The sequence below is a fragment of the Pleurodeles waltl genome, chromosome 10, assembly GCF_031143425.1.
Source record: "Pleurodeles waltl isolate 20211129_DDA chromosome 10, aPleWal1.hap1.20221129, whole genome shotgun sequence".
Lineage (NCBI taxonomy): Eukaryota > Metazoa > Chordata > Amphibia > Caudata > Salamandridae > Pleurodeles > Pleurodeles waltl.
In genome coordinates this window covers 230,731,797-230,752,494 of record NC_090449.1, presented here as the reverse complement: position 1 = coordinate 230,752,494, position 20,698 = coordinate 230,731,797, and the positions used below count along the sequence as shown (strand labels likewise).

Genomic DNA, 20,698 nt, shown 5'->3' with positions numbered 1-20,698 from the left:
GTACTTTGGTGTGACTCTGGTCTCGGTGGACCCCTGAGAACTGGAGTTGCACACTAGGTCCTCCTTTCCCATTGATATTTAATGGAGTATCCCCACAATGCAAATACCTTAAGCACACTGACATTGGCATTGAACTGAGTGTCCCTACAGTGAAAAGACAGTAGGCGCACTGACTTTCCCTCACATGTGTACCCCCTCTCATGAGACCTACTCCAGGTCACCACCCACTCTGCATAGTTCCTCCTGCACCAGGCTTACCTAAGTGCAGTTCTTGGGCTGCGCACACCAGGAATCCTCCTCCCACAGCCCTCACATGGGTACACATCCATGTGCACACATGATCACATGTAACCTGCCCGGGCCTCACAGCAGCCTTTCCTTAGCACGGCGGTACCGGTGGTAAACATGCGCAGTCCATTTTACCATGTGCTCACTGTGCGTGAGTCCCCTCATAGGAGGCTTCCTCACAGTAAAAAGTCAAAAACCAGGTGGTCAAAAAGCGAAAGATCAGGGCAGACCTAATGGTCAGAACTGTCCTCTAACAGCACACCACGTGAAGGACAGGTGGAGCTATGTCCCCTCTGCATACAGAAGCTGGGCCCAAACCACTACAAGTGTCCACTGGTTGACAACTAAATACAGATCACACACGCAGAACACCAAACAATGAATAGCTCAGCTATGTGAATGGCATAAGCCATGTCAATGTAAAGAAAGTCACACATAGGCACAGCCTCACATTTATGATGGTGTTCAAGCCCCTGGTGGCACCAATATCAAATGCCACCCAAGTGTTACCATTACAAACTACATAGCACCTACACATACCTGACGTACCCGTTGTGTGAACCTTCACTTGTCTGCTGCATTGTGCTGCACACATAGGAATACACCATCACCAACCATAAAAGACCATATGGCAGAATAATGAAAAGTGGTGCAGCACCTAGTCCAGTGCCACTTCACATGCGCCCCTTAGCGTCCCCTAACGCCACTATGTGTGCGACGTATAGAAAAAAACTGCCCACCATAGCGCATAATAGGTGCAATACTGTCAAGATAATGAATGCCATAGTAGGACTCTGTAGGAGTATTGAAAACTTACCTGACCTTTCATGCACCGTACAAAGGGACCCATGCAAAAATATAGTGTGCCCCCTCCCAACGCCTTCACTGTGCATGTGTTGAACGTGTCTGTGATAAATCATGTATAGGAACATTGGAGTATCCTCTGTACCTATTTTGCTACTCCTCCAATTGTGTGAATCACACCCTGTACACACGAAGGCTGGCATAGGCATATTCTGCCACAAAGGGTCACTAAGTGTCGCCCTGCATGCGTAGTGCCACATGCAACATGGAGACCTGAGTTTGCCTTTGTAGGGCTACCATGGTGTCAATACAAATGACACCATTGTGGTGCAAGGAGGTGGTAAATTCCACTAACAATAGGACACAACCTCAAATATGGACAACACAATATATATTTGGCATTGTTGAACTGTCAGTTTGGATTTATTTTGACAATCACCAGGTCCCTGAGCCACAACCCATGATAGTAATGTCCATCAATACAAACCAGTGCAACCATTTCACAAAACAGGAACACTAACAATACTAGAAGCAAGTCAGAATCACCACTCCATGAAAACTAACATCTTCCATGGAACATACAAAACCACAAATATGCGTTACCAACACATGCACTCTCATCCCTTTGCAGCCGACCCAGTTATGGCATTCAGCCACGGGTGAAGGGCACAGAAGGACACGGAAGGTGGTAGAGAGGACATTTGGGCTCCTGAAGTCTAGGTTCAGGTGCCTCGCCCTGACAGGAGAAAGCCTTTTGTATGCACCACCCATGGTATGCAAGATAATACTTGTATGTGCTGCTTGCATAACATTGGTTGACAGACTAATGTCCCCTGGGATGAACTGGTAGATGTCCCCAATGAGGAGGAGGGTGACAATGGTGCAGCACAGGTGGAGAGGGAAATACAAAACACTGCTGCTGGAGTTCGCAGGACACAACAAATTGTACAGAACTTCTACACTTAGACACTGTACAACTAATATCACTTTGTAAGTATCACCAATAAATCACTTTGCACCAGAATGTCCATGGTCTACTCATTCTCCACTACATATACCATTGGAATGTTCCTCATACCTCAGAGAGCAGGAAAGAAACACAATAGTTGCAAAGATGGTTGGAACATAGGTTGTGATGTAAGCGGGTCTAGCGACTCCATGCAACACATCAGTGTCACATAACTCACAGCCATGTGGCTTTCAAAGGCCTAGATCCACACATAACAAAAAATATTTGGCGTTAAGTAGGCATTATGCGAAATCTTACCTCTTTCCCCTCATCATCCCCACGTCTGGCAAGATATATGCAAGGGGGGCGTACATACGGTAGGGTCTGTTTCCAAATGGTGCATTAGAAAATTAGGAACTAAAACGTGTCACATCTCAGGCGGGTAGCTGATACGCCAGCACTGAGCACATCTGACAAGGGGGGACTCTATTGGTATCAATGGACCTTCATTGATTGTTCAGGGTTATGAACCAAAGTTTGATCCTAACTCTGCACCGTATATCAATGGCGTTACGTATTGGCACCGCCACTGGGCCCAACCCTGCCACATGGTGTGCTATACCTCAAGTATTGCACACACATGTTGGCTGTGGAGTGCGCTGAGGGGTTCTAGACAAGTGAAGCAGCAATGGGTGCTGATCCACTCTCCATACATATGGCCTATAGCCAGGAGTTAACAATAAAATGGGAGAATGCACTACCAAATGAATGTCTGGGTGGAATGTAGGCAGAGTCTGTCGCACTCCCTAAGTACATTCCAACATGCTTGTCACACAAATCTGCTGTCTTGACACATGCCTGCAGCTAATCCAGATATACATGTGAAGACTGATGTACAGATGTTTGGCCTAGGTATGAAATGGTTTGCAATTACCTACAATGGTTGACATGTGTCAGCAAGGTAACCTAGTATAGTCTGTGTGATATTATCACACACCATATATGAAAACCCACCTCTCAATGACACTCACATGCCTGACCAAGAGAAAGTTACCTACTGTGAAGAAATTCTCTAAGGTTTCTAGGTCTCCTACATGCCAATCAGGTGTGGGATGTGCAAGTATGTCTAGCAATGTCGAAACATGTCACAGACCCATCCTAACTTGTATGGATGAAAAAGGAGACAGATATGTTGTATGTGGCAAATCAAAAATCCAGCACTGTGATGACTTCACACACTAACAGGATACACTCATAGTGACAGTGACCGGTTGTGGAATGCAGATTTGAGTGCATGCCCATGTACACCAAAGGATATGGCAGGACAGCTGAGAGACTCCCACAGACACGTGAAGATACAACATGGGGAGGTCACTTGGAGACTACACAAGTGCTATGGCAGGTGTACTGTTATGTGTGTGTGGAAGTCATGTAATCTCACAAAGCCTGGAAATGTGAGGGAAACTATCATGTAGCCAGTAGTAGAAGATGTGTACATCTTAAAATTACACAAGTCACACGTAGCACCCTGTCCTTGTATGACCGGACAATGTTGCAGTAGAAGATGGGTACAAAGTGTAAGCAGCCTAAAGAATGCCAGCAATGTAGGACCAAATCTATTCCAAACAAGATATGCTGTAAATGTTGGAGAAGATACACACATAGACCAATACTGACTGTGCAACACAACAATGTCACCATGTGATCACCCGACATATGTTCACAGAGGATGCCTAGGTCAGTACATGACCTACTCGTGTTTGCTATAACAACAACATTGTAGTTGTCTATCTCATACTATTCAGAGAGAAGGTAGTGACAGATGACATCATCTGTCTCCTGGGCCGTACAAAAATTACAAGTTACACTAGAGATACAAGCCCTAACCAAGATGCAAATGGAAATTACTAAGAATGTATTACCATGTCTGTTGGACCATGCCAAATGATGAGACATGGCCTACATGTACAAGTAGCCAGTCCTCTGTACATGATAGGGCAAGCCTGACATCAAGTACTCAAAGGAAAATGAAAATCCCAGGTCATGTGATCACATATGTGCATGTGTCAGTCTGCAGGGGATTGTGCATTGCTCTGCTGAAGAGCTATCATGATGATGCTAGATCCCTGCCCAACACCCCCTAACTCCAATGCTGAGGCTACATTTACTCTTGACACAGTCAGGGGCCTGATGCATGTGCACAATGGACTGAGCAGAGTGGAGCACGTTAACCTGCACCAAAACATGTAATCATGAGTTTGTGTGGGCGTAAGAAGTCCCACAGAAGTAATGATGACTAGGCTGCCATCGTTGCCTGACTGCAACACTGCTACACAGTTGTATTCCATTGTATGTGACAGTCTTAACAAACATGTTGTGGTCGATTGTAAGTACCTAGTTTATGGCATGCACACACATGTCTGATTTATCTGCACACATGTACCACTTAAATGGCACAGGCCTGGTATTATGCATGGGAGTCTGCACAAAAGTACATTTTCACTAATGGAAATGCATTTGTATCACATGAATATTGATAGACTTAAATGACCATCAGATGTGTTCCCACATATAGGGAAATATAGGTGGCACTTGCAGGAACCTTGCCTTGTGTGTGGTGGGCACCTATGGTGTTATCACCCTATACCAGGTCTAGGTATCCCCTATTAGTGAAGTGTATGCAGTGTCTGGGAAGCAAGGGCTGTGGTTGAGCAGCCAAGATTTATCTAGGAGACATGCAAAGCTTATGCAATACCACTGTAGTCACACAGCACTCACACACATGAAAGAACCACACAGTGTTACAAAAATAAAGGTACTTTATTGTGGTTACACAAATACTAAGATACTGTATAGGTAATGCTCTACTAGCAGGTTAGTAAACACACTATTATATACACATTAGAAGTCAGGAATTGGCATAGAAACAGTGAAATAACAGTAGATAATGGAGACCCTAGAGGGAGACCAAACCGTATATTAAGTAAGTGGAACGCGGAGATCAGACGTCCTACCCAAGGAAGTGGAATCTGTAGAGGGGAGCTGGAGGAACTAGGAACCCCAAAAGCCAGAGTGCCACCCAGCGACCAGGAGAGAAGAGGTAAGTACCTAGTTTTTCCCCAAGCTCACAGGTAAACTTTGTAAAAGGACTGTGCAAGACCCAAGGAAGACTGGAAGGAACTAAAGGTGGATACTGACAGAAGAGGACCTGCAAATAAAGGGGAGCAAGTCAATTTCCAGTTGGAGTGTCTGGTTGGGGCAGGAGCCACTACCCACCCTTCTGGAGATGCAGGACCAGGTCGACGATAAAGACCAGGAGTCGGCTATGCAGCAAAGGAGCAGATGAAGAGTTCCACGAGTGATACAGTTGGTATCCCACGATGAAAAAAGAGTTGCAGTCAGTTAGTGGTATTTTTTTAAAACCACCAACAAGCCTTGGCAAAGGCAAGAGTTGCAGAGCTGCTGCGGGCTAGGAAGGTCCAGGGGGGAACTCAACCCATGGAGGAGAGTCCCAAGTGACCCTCAGCAGTGAGAAGATGCAGAACTCAAGGATGCAGCCCCCACAGGGAACTCACAGGCAGCAGGCACAGGAGTTGCAGTGAGACCCACTCAGCACACCGGGAGAGGAGTTCCACGTCGCTGGAGCACTAAACAGGAGACTGTGCTTTGCAGGGTAGAGTGCTGGAGGCCGGGGCTTCAAGGAGCCGGACGATCATTAGGAAAAAGAGCCAACAAGCCTTGGTAGCTGCAAGAGTCGCAGTACAGAGGGATGCTGTCCTGCAAGGAGAGGCAAGGGCTTACCATCTCCCACGTTGGACAGCTGGTAGAAAAAAACCAAGGGGACCACTCCAGACTACCACCTGTGATGCAGGATTCATGCAGTTCTGGAGGAGAGAGGATCCACTCAGCTGGTCGTTGTTGCATCTGGTGCCTGCGGATGCAGGGTAGTGACTCTTTTACTCCAAGGGAGATTCCTTCTCGCTTCTTGTGCAGGCGGAAGGCTCATTGTCCTCAGAGGATACACAGCCAGGGAAATGTTGCAGTTGCCTGAAGGGGCTGGAGAAACAATGTTGCAAAGCGGAGTCATCGCTGTAGTTGCAGATTGTCGGTTCCTGGAGATGATCCTCGGGGCCTCTGCCTACCTTGGATTCAAGATAATAGAATCAAGTGGCGACCTCGAGGAGCTCCGGGCACCACCACTGGGGTGGTGATGGACAGGGGAGCATTGACTCCCCTTTCCATTGTTCAGTTTCGCGCCAGAGCAGGGACCTGGGGTCCCTGGACTAGTGCAAACCGGTTTTTGCTAGGAGGACACCAAATGTGCCCTTCAAAGCATACCAGTGGCTTGGGGAGGCTACTCCTCCCAAGCCATATAACACCTATTTCCAAAGGGAGAGGGTGTTGCCTCCCACTCCCAAAAGAAATCCTTTGTTCTGCCCTCCTGGGCTTGAGCTGGTCAAGCAGTAGGAGGGCAGAAATCTGTCTGTAGGATGGCAGCAGCACAGGCTGCCCAGGAAAACCCAGCAAACTGGTAAGAACAAAGCTTGGGGGTCCTCTAAGGATCCCCCAGAGTGCATGGAATCAAAGAACCAATACTGGCAACAGCATTGGGGTATGATTCCAACATGTTTGATGCCAAACATGCCCAAGGTCTGGAGTTACCATTATGTAGCTGGACAAAGGTTGTAACAAAGGTAAAATGGCATCCCCACACTTATGAAGTCCAGGAAAATGGATCTGGAGTTTGTAGGGCCACCTCTGCTCATGCAGGGATGCCCTCACACACAGATACTTGCACCCTGCCCTTTGGGCTAGGAAGGCCTGCCATAGGAGTGACTTACAGTGACTTGGTGCAGTGATCTGTAGTAAAAAGGTGCATGCACCTTTTCACAAAGGCTGCAATGGCAAGCCTGCAGAAATATTTCGTATGGGCTCCCATGGGTGGCAAGATACATGAGGCAGTCCATGGCGAACCCCCGGTGCTCCAATGCCCTGGGTATCTAGGTACCATATACTAGGAACATACATGGGGGCACCAGTATGCCAATTGTGGGGTGTACTAAGTCCTAAGCAACCACATTTTAAGGGAGAGAGCACAGACACTGGGGTCCTGGTTAGCAGGATCCCAGTGAACACAGTCTAAACACACTGACAGCAGGCAAAAAGGGGGGGTAACCATGCCAAAAAAGGGTACTTTCCTACACAATGGATATGACTACACAACCATTTAACAATGTCCAACATTTGTCCATGCAGGAAGATAGATATGTGAGGTTTCATATCCCATGAACACACACCGCTGTGGCAATTCTTACACATATGACACTACACATGTCTTTCCATACCCACATGACACACACCAACCTTAACTGACAAATGTGAATACACCATCTCTTGCATCTTAGATGGATGGGGTACGATATGTCAGAATTACAAGGAGCATGTGGCACCTCCTCTGACGAATGGGCAACCATCTTAGTGTAGCTGTCCATTTTTCCCTGGCAGGGTGGATAGGGCCCCTTATCTTTAGCCATCCTCCAGTACCAAATTCCTACCCCCAGCACTGTGGGAGCAGGCAGGGCAAGGGTCCTAACTCAGCCCACCCAGCTAGTGAAAAGAAGCAGAAGAGGGACAGAATGACGACCCCGTAACAATGCACTGTTCGTTCAGGGTGTATCATTGTGACGTCACTGCCGTCCACTGGGCCACAGAGACCCGGAGACGAGCCGAACACTGTTAAGTGGTGGCCACCCCACAGCCCCCAGGTCTTCTCCAAGGTCACCACCTCAGTGTATCTAGTTCTCCCCCAAGATCTCTGGGTAACGGCCCCACATAAGTCCAGTGGGCCAGGCAGAAGCCCATTTGCCCCTCTCTCTCCTGAGTGTTGTTCACCAGGTGGCTCTTTTGCAGCTCCCCACCACACTGGCCTCACCCCTGTGCCTACAGTTATCGATGACCTTGCCAACAAAGGGGGGGGGAGACAAAGTGGGAGGACTGCCGACAGAGATAAGGGAGAGAAACCGGGGCCCTCGAGCATAGTCTTCGCTCTATCCCTCATGCTATGCAGTCTTGGTGCAGTGCTGAGGTGTTAGTGCCTCCCTGTCTTCCACACAAACCCAGCAGCTTGTCTCCACCCCTCTCGGTCCTCTTGACTGTTGTGGGGCCATGTTGCCCCTCATCTCCTGTACAGTCACTCCAGTTGTTTTTTAAAACCTTTCAGCTCCCTGGGAATGCTTATCTTGTGTGTCCCAGGGACATGCCAAGAACCTCTGGTCGGTCTTCACTTCCGGCTCGGGTCATGGGGGGAAGTGCGTGCTCGGAAGGTAGAGGGGCACAACCAAACCGCTCTCCTCCACTCTCCAGGACCGCCCTGATGACTTTTCCTTGGCCAGTAATTCTGGCTGCAGGGGCTGCCCAGCCTCCACAGTAGCAACTCAGACATCTGAGGATGCTGGCTCTGCTGGAGGCTTGGCCCAGATCAACACCCCCTCCGATGTCGCAGACGGCTCATCTGTGGCTCAGGGGCCAGAACGGAGAGAATGCTGTACACTTAGAGCCACTCCAGCCCTTGGGGCTGCCTAGCCTGCACCCACGTTGTCATTAGCTGGTCCACTGCTCTCGCCTGTAGTGCTAACAGGGTCACTTCTGCTCCCACTGCTACCATTTTGCTGGAGGGCCCATTTGGGCCCTCAAAGGGGCACCACACAGTTCACAGCCTCCTGGTGGCCCCCGCTGAATCCCCACAGCTGTAGGTCACAAGTGTTGAATGAAAACACCGATTCGGAGCAGGATGCTCCACTGGGAAGGCAAGCTAAGGTCAGATTTAAGTCAGACTGCTAAAGCTTGGGGGTTTCACAGCTACTTGGCCATTATACTGGCCCACCCCCCCATCAAGAACATTACTGAACTGAAGGGAGATTTACAGGAATTGGAAGGTACAAGTGTTTGGGAAGCAATTGGAGATGGGTTCTTTGGGATTGGCAAATGGTTTGGAAACCTAGGAAGTGGAAAAGTAGGTTCTCTTTTGAGACCTCCTACTGTTACTGCCATCTGTAATTGCTCTATATCTAAACCTATTGAGAATGAACCGACAGCAATATTTCATCTTACCAGCTGTAATTCTGTATCTTTTCAATATTCCATTGACTTGCATATATATTCGATTGATTATTGATTGAGAATAAATCCACTTGACTACAATTATTGATTTCTAGTCCTCATTGTGGGGCCAAAATGGGCTTCTCCGTAAATTAAAATGTCGGTATTATAACTCTCCTGTGCATCTTGACCAACGAAAAAGGTCCATCAAACAAGAGTGTAAATTCACGCTCAAGCGCGCCGTCAACAGCGTACATTTGATAATTACCTTTTTTTAATCAACCATTACCGATGGTTCGGGAACGTCATTGATGTCGGCATTATCCACCTATTCCTATCAAGCAATATATGGAAATAGTGCTTCTACTTGACCATATAGGATGAAATAATTTATCTGAGGACCTCTTGGAAGCAATTCCATGTATAGGCGATTTTAATTGGTACATAGTGCACATTTCATAATTAAAGTGGCTGAATTTAATGACTGGCTGTCTTGATGAAGGAGACTAGTAGGAAGCAGTCCCAAAATGTAGACAAACTTGCTTTGAGGGGCCAAAAATTAAGTCAGTATTACTGAAGAATGCCTCTCTGAAATGGTTGTCAGCGTAAACATTGTGTAGGGTTGATACTCTAACATGACGCCTTGACTTGTGCCCGTTATATGCAGCAAGTGTCTTTTTATAGAAAATATTATATTAAAAAAATTATGATTTTATGAAAAAGAACTGTGGGCCTCATTTCATGGAATTTATGGTGAATAATCTGCAGTATCTATAGGAGAACCTCTCCACAGAGACATTCAATTGTCTCAATAATAGTTGGAAATAAGATACTTTGTATCACTTAGTAAAGAACGAATAGTACCTTCCTTATAAAACAGATGTGAAAGTGGTCTTTTTTACCGATGCATTTATTTGGCCATGTAAGCAAAGTTGATTGCTAATCAGGACTCATAGATTCTGTGCTACAGGTGTCAGTACTTGGGGGCCCTACTACCATAGGCCAACAGTCCAACTTCCAGAGGTGAAGAACAAACATAGAATGATTTCCATTATATTACTGTTCTGTCCAAGGTGTCTAAAATTCTTATATCTAGGGAAAGAGTTTCTGCCAGAGAGATTGGTGGTGCCTTTCTAAATCCTTAACTGCTCTCTCTGGAGTTGACAGAATCAAAGGTTTTGACTTCTGGTAAATAATTTTGTAACCAGAGATGCCTGTCATGGTCTATGTGGTATCGTTCTATGTTTGACAGGGAGATCATTAGATCGTCTGCGTAGATGGGAGTGCTGAATTCTTCCTGTCCTTTCTTAACACATTACATTTAAGGGTTGACTCTTATGCACTGTACTGGCAGTTCTAAGGTGAGGACAAATATAGAGTGGGGATAGCATGAAGTCCTATCTAGTCCCTAAGGTTACAGGAATAGGTTCTGATAGGTTTCTCTTCACCGCACTCTTCACCGACAGAGTCTTACAATCTGCCACCATCCATCTCTTGGCTTGAGAGTCTGTATGCTATCCATGACACCTTAGTACAACCAATTTAAACCCTTATTGGCATCAAGGCTTACTAGAGCTGCTGTTTTTCTTGTCCACGCCACCTTATCTACTATGTGTAGTACCTTTTAGGGGTTGCAGCTGCCATGTCTGCCTCTTATAAATGTGGGCTGGTCAGGTCAAACCAGTGACTGAAATAGTGGGTCCAAGCATATTGGGACCAGCCTAGTGAAGAGTTGCACATGTACACTGAGAGGTGAAATCACTATAGGAACCACGTATAATTAGAATTTTTCCAGGTTTCAGAATTTCTTATAATACTGCTAGGGTCAAGGATGGCTTCACTCCCAGAATGCTCTTAGACCAATAAAATATCTGTATCAAGAAGTATAAAGGAATCCTCAAAGCTTTATATAAATTGTGGGTGGTTAACCTTTGTCATTTAAGTTTACTGATTGCTCTCATCACTCTTTTGATTAGTATAGTGTACTCCAGGATGCAATCTTTGGAGTCCTACAGATATTCCAACTCGTGTCTACCTTTCAATGTCTTACAGTTGTTTTCAGAGTTCTGTGTAAACCTTTGAACTATCTAACTACATCAACCTTAGCCTGGATAACCTACTTTTACCTCTAGTTGGATTTCCTGCTTGTCCAAGTAGATGCCCAAGAACTGATCAAAGAAAGGACCACAAATCATCTGTGGCTCAGTCTGAGAGTTAGCCACCTTGTTCAAAACATTTCTAGTTAGATAGTGACATGATTGCTAGCTTTGATGGTCAAGAAGACATGTATTGTGTGGGAAACTGGGTTGTTGGTTGAGGGGGGTGGGGTGAAACCCTACTCAAGCAACAGCCACAATACTTGACAGGATGAACCACAAAAAGCCACTAAATTAACCTGTGCTTAATCCTCTGACAGCTTGGCACAAAAGCAGTCAGGCTTAACTTAGAGGCAAGGTGTAAAGCATTTATGCAACACTTTAACAGAAATAAAGTGAAAACACAACACAAGAAAAATCTCACACCAATTTAGAAAAATAGTATCCAATTTAAAGTTTAAAATGTAAAATAATGTCTAAAAGATCAAAGCGACAACTGTGGCCATCTAGTCACATGAGACCTGGGCAAAGTCGAAAGTTATGGCTGACCGCAATGGAGCACGGTTCCAATATGCAAAGTAGATTGGGCTCATTCTCTGCTTACCTTCCGACTTAGAGGAATTTTTAAAGAAACTTGTCTGAGAAGGTAAAGTTCAGTAGGGCAAATCAGCAGACCGTCTCTGAGGCTAAGGCGTTGTTGTAGGGGAGCCGGTGGATGATGTTGTGGTGAAGATTTCTACATTTAGACTTAGGGCCATATTTATGGTCAAGTCACGCAGCGCAGCAAGTCAGGGGGAAGACAGGGAAAAGGCATGAATGCATCATATTTTAAAGAATACAGTGCATTCCTGTCTTTGCCCACATGCTAGTGCTGTTTTGGCTGCCTATTGCCAAAGCAGGCACCCTTGCTCCATCATGCAAGGGTGCCTGCGTTGTAAGGAAGATTGTTTTTGTGCAGGAAGAGGCACCTTTCTGCACAAAAACAGCCCCCTGAGGCATTTTCCTCTTTTTACTTATGCTGCAGAATGCCACACAAATAGAGAGAAAACTATGAGATATAAAGATATTTCTCCTCATTACACCTCACCTGGAAAGGTGTAGCATTTTGGGGCATTCCCAAGTCTACCACATCTGGTAAATCTGGGAATGCATCATAATCCATGGATGTTGCGTGAGAAAACCCAGGCCACACAATGGAACACCTTCCTGGAGCAGAGTATCCCAATACAGTAATTTGCATTGGCCTTGCGTGGCGTCATAAATTCATTTTGGACTTGTGTCGCACATGCACCATGTTGCGTAGTGCAAGTGCGACGCAACCCCACTTATAAATGTGCCCCTCAGTCTCTTTCTTTCATGGAAGTCTAAAATCTCAGGAGGGACTAATTTGTAGGCTGCAGCCAACGAAGGGTCCGCACGGCTGGATACCCCTTCTGCAAGGAGCCATTTAACAGGGTTTGCCATTGCACAAAAAACATAGCATGAGCATGCAGTGAAGTCAGGCCAACCAGCTATATACCCTAGGTGGACAGCGAGCAGGTAGGTCCTGCTCTCCTCTCAGTTCTCAGAGTGCTTCTTACATCTTTTAAGTCCCAAGTTTTGGATTTGGGCTCGCTGGGCACCTTTAGCACCACTTACGAGGGTCCAGAATTGGTGGGGATCCAATTGGAAGGTCAGGACTCACTCAGGCTCCAGTTGTGGGATCAAAATGGTTAGAGCCTTTTCTGTCCCTGAGGCTCTGATCAGGAGGCCAGACAACTAGACTTGGAGTCACCCTGGAAGTCTTAGGTTTAAAAAGGAAAGCAGGTCTCAGGCAGCAGGACACACCCGTGAGGGCACAGGGCATGCTTCAGGCAGTAGGACAGTCCTATTGGTGCAGCAGGGCAGTCTTCTGAAGTGCACAGCAGACCACAAAAAGCAGGGCAGTCCTCTGAGAGTCCCTCCACAGGTTCAGAACTGAAATGGAGTCGGTCTGAGGGTCCTATGTTTATGCCTGGTGACAGCTTTGAAGTGAAAAAAACTTCTGTAGTTTTACCCCCACAGATGTGTCTGGAAATTACTGCCTCCCTGCTTTTGTCCCAATGTGTCTGTGGGCACAATAGACTAATGTGAAGTTCATTGTGTGTGAGCTGAGGCAATGTCTTTGAAGTGCAAGTAGAGCTGTGCAAAGCTCCACTGCAGTCCTGCTTGGGTGAACCATCCTGCCAACACCCAGTCCCTCTGCTCCTAGATGTTGCTGGAATGAGCAGCAACTGTGAAGCTAAAAGTTTAGGATATGATTAGGATGCCATGAATCAATTCTTCAAGTGTAGCGTGATCAGATGACATAAATGTTTGACTTTTAATCTTTCATGTGTTCTTTTACAACTTGGGGCTTCCAGGCTGCATGATGAAAAGACAATTAATGCCCAGATTTTGGTAGATACATCTAAGATGGAAAAGAATAACCGTATCTGTGTTAGATATGTGTCAGATGTGAGAGGGAGGTGGTGTCAGTGTGATTGACAGTATGATCTGAGAGGGAGGAAGTAAAGGTGCCCTTCAGTGGGAGATGGTTGATAGAGTGGCAGACAGCAGGCTATGCCTTGCCACAGTGTGTATTAAGATGTTCGGGGGGGCTTCCTCATTGCTTCTTTAGTTTCACTGCAGATTACAATGCAATAGAAACAGTAGGATTACTGCAGATCTATCCTCGAACAACAGGAGGGGAGTCAGCATGGTTTGGCCTGGTTAGCAGTTCATTTGATGCATCAGTGCGATTGGGCAGACAGATTGTGGAACTGCCTAAAGGATGTCCAGAGTAGACATATTGATGGATGATGCAGTTAAAGATTAATCCTGAAGTCTGTGGAAGTAAAACAGTGGACTATCAACTGCCAGAGCACAGGCTTCTGAGTCTGATTTTCTACTGCACTGATGTCAGAGCAGGGGAGAAAACGTATGCGTATGATAAAGGGTACCTAAAGAAGCCACATATTACAAATAAATGAAGTTGTGCAGTAATGTGTTATCTTTTCGATGAGAAATTATATCACAACTAAATAATAATAAATAAATTAGACAAAGGGTTTTATAAATGTATTGCAGGCGTCCCGTGTTTTAGGGCTAAATATTCACTGTGATTTAGGTGGTCTTAGTTTATTGAAGTCCAAGAATCCGTTTTGAATCTGTATTTTAGTACGTTTTTGCAAGATGAACTCTCACTTAGCTTTTTCTTAAATATGCACATTCCCATTTTAAAAAGTCCTAAAGTTGTGATACTACTTTGTATAAAATAGGATAGCACTCATTAAAAGGGATGCAAGGATACCACTTTACTATTCCTGCTCGCTGAAGCAGAAATACTGCAGGTGTCAGTACTTTCTGGTTGTAGGAATATTGGTCTATTATAAAAAGGCCCTGAGAAATGGACACTAATGCCCACAATGCAATGTGTTTTCATGGATTCCCAAATGTTATCCCTCTTATACTGGCTGTTTTTAATCCAGATATTTTATATGTTTTAAACAGGTGAAATGCCAGGACGATAAAGTATGTATCACAGTACTCCTCTGGGTATGGTCCCAGAATATTGTGTCCTAAATATCATGTGACAAAAATATTAGCCCATATTTAAGAAAAGTTAGCGCCTCCTTTGCGCCATTATTTTTTATGCAAAAGCGGCGCTAACCTAGTGCCATATTTATATTATGTAGCTAGACCAGTCTAGTGACAAAAATCTAGCCTTTTCATAATTTTTTGGGAGCGTCACCAAACCTTGCATCGTTTAACGAAAATGATATGCACGGTAGGTGTTCCCTACTAAAAAATGACGCTAGGTTGCTAGCGTCATATTTATGAGCCAGGCGATAAAATACGAGTGCCTAGGAAAAATGTTGCTAACACTGCCTTGCGTCAAAAATGTAAAGCCTGGTCAGACCAGGCATTAAAGTGACGTTAAGCACAATTATATAGGAAAACACAATGCAAACACCTTGGAGTCCACTAAGGGGTCACTATTTTGGCCACCGAGTGCCCACAACAACACCCAGCATCAACACCACCCACACCACAGAGACACCGCAGGTGGAGGGAGCCCACACTCCAAAAGTATACATCCTTGACTGTAGTGTGCCACTGGAGGCCTCTCACATGAGGCCCCCTGGCTGGCACTTGTGCTGTTGCGGTTGTCCTGGGGACTCTGGCCCCCTGTGTTGGACATTGTTGTTGTGTACTGTCTCCTGTCTATTCTTGGACAGGCATCATTTTTGGCCTGCTTGTGTGACCAAAAAATGACACTAGGCTGACTAGCGGCAGCATTTTTGCCACTAATCAGTCTACCGTCATTTTGGTCCACTAACGCCATTTTTTGTATCGCCTACCATCACCAGATAACGCCATTTTTTTATGACGCTGGCCTTTTCTTAGCGCCATGGTGCGCCATTTAACAAATATGGTGCAGTCATGCTGCTGAGAAATGTCATTATGCAGCAGTAGTTTTTTTTTATGCACAACTGCGCTAAATTCCTAAATTTGAGCCATTGTGCCCTAAGTATCATTTACAAAATGATCACCCATTGCAGGTAATAACAGAAAATCTACACTCAGTGGAATTATATTATAAACAATGTTAAGGCCCCAATTTTTATGTCAATCTTTTTGTTAGCGATACTCTGAGGAACCACAATTAATGTGACGCTTGTAATTTCTGATGCAATCAGTAACAGAAGCTAATGCAGCATCGGAAATTACGGGCTATTTATAATGAGGGAGTGAATGGAATGCAGTTTTAATAGGTAAGACTAAAACATAAGTTCCAAAAATTAAGTTCTAATAAAACATTTGAAGTTGAAAACACATATTACCTGTTTTTACTGAAATGGATACAATTTAAAGGTTTAGTAAACAGAATGTTAATTGTTAAAATATTATCCTTTCCTGTTGCAAATTATTATTTTGACTTTTTCTGCACTTTTACCAGCTTTATGTGATCTAGTGGGTCTTTCATGTTATAGGAGCTGCTAGAGTTGGTCTTAACAACAGTTTTAGGGTCAGTTTAAAGTTGGAATTAGGGTTAAGTTCTGGGTTACGGTTAGCATTAGTCTTAACGTCCAAACACATGTTAGGGTTATTTTTGAGGTCATCTTTTGGTTTGAGCTATAGCTGGGGTAAGACCTAGGATAAGTGTTAAAATTACTATTAGGGAGAGGTTTAAGGATATGGTGAATGCTAAGTTTAAGGCTGGCACTCGTTCCTTAGATGTGTTTTTCCATGTGTTAGTGCATTGCAGCCTTACCTTTTTACGAGCATAGTAATAAGCATTGTCTTCATATTTTTACCCATTTTCATTTCAGCGTTTTGTTTACACTATAATTGGCTTAGGCTTAATATTTCTGTATTTTGATCTACAGCCATCTACTGTGCATTTTCCAAAAAATAAATATATTCCACTAAAAATGATGCTTTCTCTTCCAAGAAACTATGACCTGGATCATTACTCATGTATTGGCACAAAGGGTTTAAGGGTGCCTAGTGTCTAACTGTGCTATCTCTTATCCTTAAGCTTGGTAACCTAGTCTTCTGTATTTTGCATATAACCAAACATACGTTTTACGAGAATTAGGCAATGGCTTTATCCCTACAAGTCTTCATGGATCTCAAATATTGAATTAATGAAGCATGTTTTGGTAACTGACTCTGATTTCACCTGAAGGGCCACAATATTGCCCAGTAATGATGAACCAGGGGTCGAAAAAATCTACTGACCACTTTCTATGGGGAGTTTTATTTTATGAGGTCGAGCTATTTTTAGATTCCACTCAACCCTGCTGGCTCTTCTGGCAAGTGAACAAAGGACAGGTGTTCTGTTCAGTCAGAAACTGAATTAGCAATTAAGAGGCCTTTAAATCTTATTCTTGTCACATTTGCTCTGCGTTCAGAGACAGCAGTCAAAAGTCAGTTTGTCTTCTTGCAATGCAAATACTTTTCCTGTTACGTACTGCGCTGGACTTCTCACCTCTGGATACCGGATTGGCGAATACACCCAGGGGGTCATTCTGACCCTGGCGGTAAAATCCGCCAGGGCCAACGACCGCGGGAGCACCGCCAACAGGCTGGCGGTGCTCCCTTGGGCATTCTGACCGCGGCGGTACAGCCGCGGTCAGAAACGGAAAACCGGCGGTGTACTGCCGGTTTTCCGCTGTCCTGGGGAATCCTCCATGGCGGCGCAGCTTGCTGCGCCGCCATGGGGATTCCGACCCCCATACTGCCATCCTGTTCCTGGCGGTTTTGGCCGCCAGGCACAGGATGGCGGTATGGGGTGTCATGGGGCCCCTGGGGGCCCCTGCAGTGCCCATGCCAATGGCATGGGCACTGCAGGGGCCCCCGTAACAGGGCCCCACCAAGATTTTCAGTGTCTGCCATGCAGACACTGAAAATCGCGACGGGTGCAACTGCACCCGTCGCACCCCTTCCACTCCGCCGGCTCCATTCGGAGCCGGCATCCTCATGGAAGGGTGTTTCCCGCTGGGCTGGCGGCCGGCCTTCTGGCAGTCGCCCGCCAGCCTAGCGGGAAACCCAGAATACCCGCGGCGGTCTTTTGACCGCGCAGCGGTATTCTGGCGGTTCCAGCCAGGCCGGCGGCTTCCGCCACCGGCCGGGGTCAGAATGACCCCCCAAGTCTTTTACAGGTTCTGAATACTCCCAGATATGGGCGACCCCATCTAGTAGCCACGGTGCTGCTTTGCAGGCTACGCCAAAGCAGACCGTACCCTCCAGAAGGAGTCCCAGAGGGAAAAAGACCCAATACTGGGGAAAAAACCTCCAACAGGAACTCCTGAAGAAAAAACAGGACTAAACAACAGGAAACAAAAATAGGCAAAAATCTCCCAAGGCAAAAAGCAGGAACAAAGAACAGGCAAAAATCTCCCAAGGCAAAAAGCAGGAACAAAGAAGAGGCAAAAATCTCCCAAGGCAAAAAGCAGGACCAAAGAACAGAAGCGAACAGGACAACCAGAAGGAAGTGTTTGCAACACAAGGTGGAACAATACTGACTGACTGACATACTGAGAAAAGGGAAGTGACATCACAGGAAAAGGAAAGAGCACCATCTTGAATTGGGAAGAGCCCATAGACGAGTATAGGAAAAAGGAAGTAGTATAAATGAAAAACAGAGCATGCTGGGACAAAAACACGAAGAAGACAAGATGGACACAACATGTACAGAGACAGGTAAAAAGACCAGACAAACCCACCAACAACAAAAAAGAAGAAAAAAGGGCTACAGGTAAGTGTAGCGTGACCGGGAGCGAAATATATGCTTCCCAGAATGTGTAGTCCAAAAATGCGGGGAACGGCGCTCTGAATATCGGTAGCGTGTTCCATCCGCGAGGACAGAAAGAGACGCCGTATCTGAGCGTGGCGTTACAGTATGTCCCCTCCCCGAGGCACCAGGTTTGTCAGGATGACTGTCAAAAAACAGGCAGACCAAACGGGGAGCATGGACGGAGTAAGCATCCTCCCAAGAACAGTCACTGAGAGGGTATCCTTTCCAATGGACCAAAAACTGTAGTTTGCAGCGAAAAATTCTGGAGTCACAGATTTCCTGGACTTCATACTCACGCTGTCCGTTAATAGAAAGAGGAGGAAGACGCTGGAACTGGCGATGGTATGGATCAGGACCAAAGAGTTTTAACTGGGACACATGGAAAACAGGATGAACCCTCCAGGTATGAGGTAAGCGGAGACGCACAAATACAGGATTCAGGACTTGCGAAATCTGAAAAGGTCCATAAAAACGTGGCTTGATCTTATTGGTGGAAAACCAGGAAGGTAGGAATCTGGAAGAAAGCCACACCTTGTGGCCCACTTGATACAAAGGTGCGGTTTTTCAATAACAATCTGCCTTTCGTTTCATTGCCTGTTTCAAAGCTAGGAAAGTTGTGTGAAGTAGGCCCTGGATTCGACGGATCTGTTGTGAAAAAGAAGTGACAGCATGCACAGAAGAGGATGTTCGGGAAACAGTAGTGAAAGTCCTCGGATGAAATCCATAGGTACAATAAAAGGGTGTGGTCTTGGTCGCACTATGTATTGTGTTGATATAGGAGAACTCGGCAAGAGCAAGATACTCCGACCAATTGCTTTGTGTGGCATTGCAGTAACATCTCAGATACTGCTGAAGTTCTTGATTCACTCTTTCAGTTTGCCCATTAGTTTGTGGATGGAAACCAGAGGATAAAGAAATCTCAATGTTAAATAAGGCACAAAAGGCCCTCCAGAAACGTGATATATATTGAGGCACTCTGTCTGAAATGAACTCTTGCGGAAGACCATGGAGGCGAAAAATATCCTGCAGAAAAATGCGACTCATTTCTGGGGCCGTCTGTAGTTTCTTCAAGGCTGAGAAATGGGCCATCTTGGTGAATGAATCTACGGTCACCAATATTTACTTGGTTACCAGAGGAGGTAGGTAGAGAGCATATGAAATCCGTGGATAGAGTACACCAAGGAGCAGAAGGAACCGGTAAAGGTCTTAATAAACCTGCCACCTTAGTTCGGGGTGTCTTAGTCTGAGCACAGACTGGGCATGCTGACTCATAGGTTTCAGTGTCTGTCTTAAGCGAAGGCCACCAAAAAGATCGCTGAAGCAGCTCCTGGGCCTTCATGATACCTCTATGACCGGCTATAGGAGAATCATGGCACTTTTGTAGAGCTTCTGTCTGCACTTTCTTGGTAGTTAGAAAAAGAGCATGTTGATGATAGAAGTAGTTGTCCTTCTTCTGCAAAAAGGGAGTCACTCTATCCCATTCTGAAGCAGACAGAAACTGGTACTCGGATTGAACGCATTCTTGAAAAGATTGAGTAGCTCCGATGATTCTGCTAGACTCAATAAGAGGTGGAGAGGAGTTCTGGGCTATGTCAGGAAAGCTGCAGGATAAGGCATCTGCCACTGAATTCTGGGAAGCAGGTATGTACGTGATCACGAAATCATACTGGCTAAAGAGAAAAGCCCATCGAGCCTGACGACTATTGCGACACCGAAAACTCCGAAGACATTGGAGATTACGATGATCAGTCCAGGGTTCAAAAGGCTCTCTGGAACCCATCAATAAATGACTCCATTCTTTACAAGCTACTTTGAGCGTGAGTAGTTCTCGTTCTACTACAGAATAATTGTGTTCAGCCTCTGATAGGATATGAGACAGATAAAAGATAGGATGTTCCAGTCCATTGTTGCCTTGTTTTTGTAGCAGAACTGCCCCAATAGCTCTGTCTGAAGCATCAGTCTCAACGATAAATTTCTTGGTATTGTCAGGATGACGCAACACGGGTGCTTGGGTAAAGGCTGTCTTCAATTCTTTAAACGCGCGTTCAGCATCCTTGGTCCAAACGAAACCCTTCTTCAGGTTCTCTTTCTTAATTGTTTGTGTTATGAAACTTTCTAGGGGGGCAAAGTTCTGAATAAACTGACGAAAAAAGTTTGATA

At 45.5% G+C, this 20,698-nt stretch overlaps 1 protein-coding gene across 1 annotated transcript in view; it reads right to left on the bottom strand.

Annotated features, from left to right (window-relative positions):
• LOC138261364 (serine-rich adhesin for platelets-like) overlaps nucleotides 1–20,698 on the bottom strand; it is a 320,695-nt gene that overhangs the window by 65,125 nt on the left and 234,872 nt on the right. The window lies entirely within an intron of this gene.